The sequence below is a fragment of the Cupressus sempervirens genome, chromosome 7 (genome assembly GCF_028749045.1).
Source record: "Cupressus sempervirens isolate cs-2001-9-10 chromosome 7, ASM2874904v1, whole genome shotgun sequence".
Taxonomy (NCBI): domain Eukaryota; kingdom Viridiplantae; phylum Streptophyta; class Pinopsida; order Cupressales; family Cupressaceae; genus Cupressus; species Cupressus sempervirens.
Window position 1 is genome coordinate 672,741,997 of NC_143124.1, and position 6,508 is coordinate 672,748,504.

Consider the following 6,508-nt stretch of genomic DNA (forward strand, 5'->3'; position numbering starts at 1 on the left):
AATCATAATTTAATTTATATTTTGAATTTTTTTATTATATTGTAGATGGAAATTCTGAAATGTTTTATTTCTTTAGTTAAAAAAAAAAGTTTAAACCAAATAATTTCTTCACTTTAATATTAAACTAAATGGAAAAATAATTCATAGTATGCAAATTGGGTATAAAGAGTAAGTACACATTTACTAATTAATATTTTCATATTTTTCCCTACAACTTTTCAAATATTTTAATTTTTAATTAAGAAAATGTTTAAACCAAATGATTTCTTGACTTCTAAATGACAAATCCTAACACTAAATGGAATAAAATACTAAGTATAATATTTTTAAAAATAATAATTTATTCACTTTAACATAATCTATAATACTAAATCAATAAAATACTAACCATAGCATTTAAAAATAAATTAATTAATTAAAGTTTAACTATAATAGATTGAATAATTTGTTTCACATTTTTAACTTTCTAAAAATATTGCCTAGTTGTACGAGTAGTGTTTCTTGGAAATCCGTTCCTATAAAACCCAAATAGTATGTGTGTAGAAATTAAATAATGCACATGTATACTTTAGAAAAATCAAAATTTAAAAAAAATATAGAAAACACTAACATCGAATTGGTTGAAATAAAGAATATTAATTTCTAGTCAAGCATAGCTGATTGCAATAGTATAGCCTACAACAAATACAATAACAAATAACATATTTAACATTTTAAAAATTATTCTTCAATTACCAATAAAATTTTGTGCACAAGAAAAATTCTTGATATCACTTAATTTTTTGTGGCACTACTTAATTGTAATAATAAGCAAACATATTTAGGACAAAGTAACTTTGTATTGGGAAAGTGTCAAATGAGGCACTAGTTTTTTTGTGTTATCCAAATGTTTTGGATGATATATAGGCTCCAATATGCAAAAGGCCTCATTAAAAGTGTGGATCATTGCTCTTAGAGCTTTTTGAAATTATTGTAAATCATAGTTATGGGGTGATGGGGAACAAGTTTTCAAGATGACAAATAAAGGGGCCTCAATCTAGGGATGACGAGGGATGGCAGGAGGGGACTAGGGGGATAGGTATATAGTATATACTATATATATGATACTTAAAATGCTAATTATGAAAAGATGTATAGAAATATAAGACATATATATGAAGTATAAGTCCATCAAGACTATTACTGCTAGTTTAGTTTTACATTGTATTGAACATTGAATAATGAACAATAAAAGAGATTAAGTTCTAACTTCTTACTTCTATCAAATAAATTAAAGATTGAAGATTCAAATTCAAAAGTCATAGATATCTGTTATCAATTTAGCAAAAGTATGAGTATCACTATCTCATCAATCATTCAATGTCATCATAAATAGTAAGCTTAATTACATCAAGTAGCATCAAGCATGATATGCTCACAATGTTCAATGTTCAATGGTTCAAACTTCACATATCCAAGTCTCACTATAAAAATCAAGTACAAACTACAAAATCAAAAGACGAAATGTCAAGTACTCAAGGCCCAAGGGCTGCTAAAATGTAGTAGAGGTTGCCTAAAAGCCTCTAATCATACATGTCAAATTGAAACTTAGGCTCAACAAACTCATCATCTGAACTCTTAGCCTCTTCAAGGGTAAGGGTCATGAGAGGAACATTGACCAACCTTGCATTAGTAGTATTTGCATCCTCATCAACATCTAATGGCTCCTTTGGCTCTACATCCCATTGTGTTGTAGGGATCTCCTTGTACATGTGTATTGTGATCTTTGATATGCAAGGCACAATTTACAACCACTAGTTTCTATGCTTTCTTAGAGGCAAGCATGTGCCTCTTAAGAGAGTGGATGAAGCTATGAGTAGACCAATTCCTCTCAAAAGCTGAAGAACTAGATACCTAAGATAGCAATCAAATTACTAGTATGAGAATTTAAAAAAATTAATTCATAACTAAAAGTAAAAGTGAAATTGAAAGTGAAAACATTGTATTAATTTTTTTAATAATTAGAATTTAGGTTCTTAAGTTGAAGAACAAGAAACTTGAGATAGGAGACAAGAGACAGATGGCTAGTGTGGTAGTTGTTGATTTGGGTCCATGACAATTCCACCACAAAATAGGATCCTCTTGAGCCATTATTTATATGTCAGCTTTTTCTCTAGCTGGATAGCCCCTAAGAGTATCAAATTTGGTCTACTCAGTGTTAACCTTCCCTACAATCTCAATGTCATACATTCTATCAATGCACTTGAAGAATCCTTCATTCACCTGATATTCAAATTTTAAAACCAGTAAATTAAAAAATGAAATATTCATAAGTGTTACTTCCATATAAAATCATGCTACTATTTACACTATATTGCCCGATCAATGAAGGAGGAGATGAATAAGTTTTATAGTTATACTTGAGCTTAGTACTTACTGAGTGTTTCTATATATACCAAGCAGAAGACATCACCAAGCCAGGAAAGGTATAATTGAGCCAAACAAAGTGTAGGATTTGAGCAAAAGTGCACAACAAATCCACGAAGCCTAAGAAAACCTGCATGTAGGAAACCTGTCACGGAGAAGAAAAAGACAAGAAGAGGCAAGGGTTTGATCTGAAAAACTCAGATGAAGAATATATTATTCAACATATCTTCATAATGAAAAAATATGAAGAGATCAATCCTTATAAAGGAGATCAAAACCCGAAAAGGGTAACCTAAAGCCTAAAAAAGCTAGGTTGCACAATATAATTAATAAAATATTAATTATATGCACCTACAAGATAGCTTAAGCAAACTAGATTAATAGGTAACTTATTTAATTAAATCAAAGTGATTTAATTAATAAGTGCAAACAAATAATTACTCTAACACCCCCCCTTAAGCGAAGCTTAGAAGGTAAGCTAACCTAGCACAACTATGAAAGTAGGAAAATTGGGTCCCGGCAACAAGGCCTGATTAGGTACCCAATACAAGGAAATCTCTGTAAACCAGAGACAAAGGAGAAAATGCAATGGGAAAAACCCCTCTCCAAAAAGAGATAGCAAAGAATGTTCTAGAAGAAGCAATAAAGAGAGATCATGAAGAGAACCACTGAAGCATGAAAAGCCGCAAAACTCTGTCAAAAGGTGTTGATCTATAGAACCTCCAAGGAAATAGAAGGCATGAACCAAGCATGTCTATATGGTAGATGATCCATCTCATCAAAATGCATAGGTAGCCAACCACTGCAATCACCTAGTATGTAGGATCAGGTACTAAATACATAGCTCACACTAACAAACTATCGAACCGAGGAAGCATAGAACAAAAATATAACCCCCCGCCCCCCCCTTAATGTAGACGGGGTGAGGTGACAAGCAACTGAAAAGATGGGCCAAAGAATCTCCTACAACATAGGAACCAGACACATCGAGAGTGAGGTACAGACACCAATAAAGGCATGTGTCATCGACACTGCATGAGGCAAAAGAGAAAGAGGGCCTATAAGCGGCAAACAACTATCCCCCCATGGCACTTTATAAAATAGTGCGAGTACAATGAATCACAATGATGAAAAGGATCTCGAAATGCAAGAGTGGCACTTTATCTCAGTGCGTTGAATAAAGATGTTTACAATGAATATCAACAATGATCAGAAAAAACATAAGGCTGAAACAACAGAAGGTAGAGCCCAAAACAAAGCATCTAAAGCAACAAAATTGATCTCCGAACCTAAAACAATTAGGATATCCACTAGAATGCTAAAATGCAAAAGATTGAATAGGATGTGCCTAGAATAGAATCTGGAACAACAACCAGCATCACTGGAAAGATCACAGACAGAGCTTTCCAGCAATATAAAGAAGTCCAAAATTAGAGATTGGATGCTCAAGATATGCCTCCCCGAGTGCAAAATAGAACATCTGACTTTGACTGCCAAAATAGGCAACCAAATTGCATTAAAAAACAAAAACACCTATACCAACATCTCCGTCTCGGAATCAACTTTCCAGCAAATTTTTTGGATCAAAAAAATACATTTGTATGCTCAAGTTACAATGAAAATCCTCCAGGGCCTCCGGAATGCATGAATTTTTTTTTTTTTTTTAAATAATTAAAAAAACATGTCACTTGTGGGGTGGAGGCAGAGCGGAGGTCGGTTGTCAAGTCGCTGGTGGGCAGTCGGCAGAGCAGTGGTGGTGGTAGGAGGTCCACCGCTGTGGAGCCATCGCAACATCGCTCGCAAGCAGCAACGATGAAGCCGTAGCGACCATCGAGCCGCAACGGTCTGCGAACTATTGACCGCTAGCAATTTTGGTGATGGCTGGTAGTTTTTTTAAACTGTAGCGGTAAATAAAATTGCTTTCTACAAATTTTTTAATTTTTGCACCTCGATCTACGTGTCAGGGGTCATATGGCCTTGTCGAGCAAAAAAATTTTGCCTCCCAGATCAACATTGTCCAAATCAAAATAGGGGTTTTGATGCCTTTTGAATCCATCTGTGAGGTCTGTTTGGCCTCAAACTGCTCCGAAAATCAGTGACCCCCTTGTTTTATCAAAAAGAGCCTAAAAAAACACCAGATCTGATCCGCCAAACCCTTATTCTCTCTTTTTCTTGAAATATTGAACAAGCTACAACAGATCTAGCTCTGATACCATGTAGGATTTGAGCAAAAGCGCACAACAAATCTATGAAGCTCAAGAAAACCTGCATGCAGAAAACTTGTCACAAAGAAGAAAAAGATAAGAAGAGGCAAGGGTTTGATCTGAAAAACTCAGAAGAAGAAAATATTATTCAACGGATCTTCATAATGAAAAAATACAAAGAGATCAATCCTTATAAAGGAGATCGAAACCCGAAAAGGGTAACCTAAAGCCTAAAAAAGTTAGGTTGCACAATATAATTAATAAAATATTAATTCTATGCACCTACAAGATAGCTTAAGCAAACTAGAGTAATAGGCAACTTATTTAATTAAATCAAAGCGATTTAATTAATAAGTGCAAACAAATAATTACTCTAACACAAAGGTCACCAAAAAGAGATTATACCGAATGACAATAGAAAGAACAAATCATTTATTGAGTGAAATAGAAGCCACATAAAAGTTTGGATTGGAACAAAATTTGATGAGACATGATTATACCAAGTAGAAAAATGGTTTACACAATTTGAGGTAAAGATTTGCAAAGATTTCTCAAAGACTGTACATTGATTATTCCATGATTTCGAGGTAAGAAATGTTAGTTTGTGGTGACTGATTAGGGAAGTATTGTACATACTTCATAAATTCTTTGGGGTTTGAGGCATCGGCCCAAAAAAAATTTGGGCTACTATTCGCCAATGGCTGATATTTGCCAATCGGCTATTGTTTAAATTCGCCAATTTATGGCCAACAAGTTCTAACTTTTTTAATCCTAAAGTAGGAAAAATACTTGTATAAAATGGCTTAGGGTTAGGGATTATTTGATAAGGTGTAATGCAAAAATTTCTTCTTGTGGCAGTATTGAGCTATAAGGGATTATGGATTGTAATCAGGTTGGAATCATTAGATCATAATAATATTGGACTTGCTATTTGGTGAACATAGCCCAGGGATTAGGTGAACCACGTTAAATCTTGTTGTCTTGTGTTCTCTTCAATGTGATCTATTATTTTCTATTATTTTTATATTTGCATGTAATTTTTATTTATGTTTATGGTTAAATCCTAACGAGAAAGACCTATGAAAATGAGGAATAGAAAAGGAATGAAATAATGGATTATTCTAGATCATTGATTTTGATCAAAGAAGCATTCTGGAAAGTTTTTAAACCCTAATTATGTCAGATAGCAAAGAGGCAAAAGGAAACTATAAAAGGACCTATATGGATATATTTTAAAGTTGTTGTTAGTTGTTGTTGAGAGAAGTATTGAAGTGAGAAAGGAGATTAGACGACAGAGTAAATTTTACAATATATCAGATGTTTAGAGATCAGAGATTAAGACAGAGTTGAGAGGAATTATAGATCAATCACAAAAAGGTGATATATTAGTGAGCAAAAGAGGGATCTAATGAAGTAAAGTAAGTTGTTGTTATAAAGATAATTTTCTGCTTCTTTCTATTCATTGTAGTAGTTCTAAATCCTTGAAAAAGGTAGACCTAATAGTCTTTATGTTAATCTCTTAGCCAAGTACACACTTAGAATAGTGTTGTAAAATCCTTGAAAGAGGTAGATCCTAATAGATCTAATTGTATACTCCTAATAGAGTAAGCCACTAGAATTGACAAACCATTGCAGCCCTAATAAGGCACCCTCTTACTGTAATAGTGATGGACTTGTGGGTACCATCCCCACCATAGTTTTCCCTTTGACCAAGGGTTTTTGTGTAACCAAATGATTGTGTTATTTTTTATAGTTTTTTTGTTTACGAGTTTATGGTTGATGCATGTTGAATTAATTATATTAATTTCATTGACAAGCATTGTGGTAAATGTTATGTGATTATCAAGTAATGCAAGAACATCTTGGGTTTGCTTGGTGACTACTTTGAAGTTCATGGG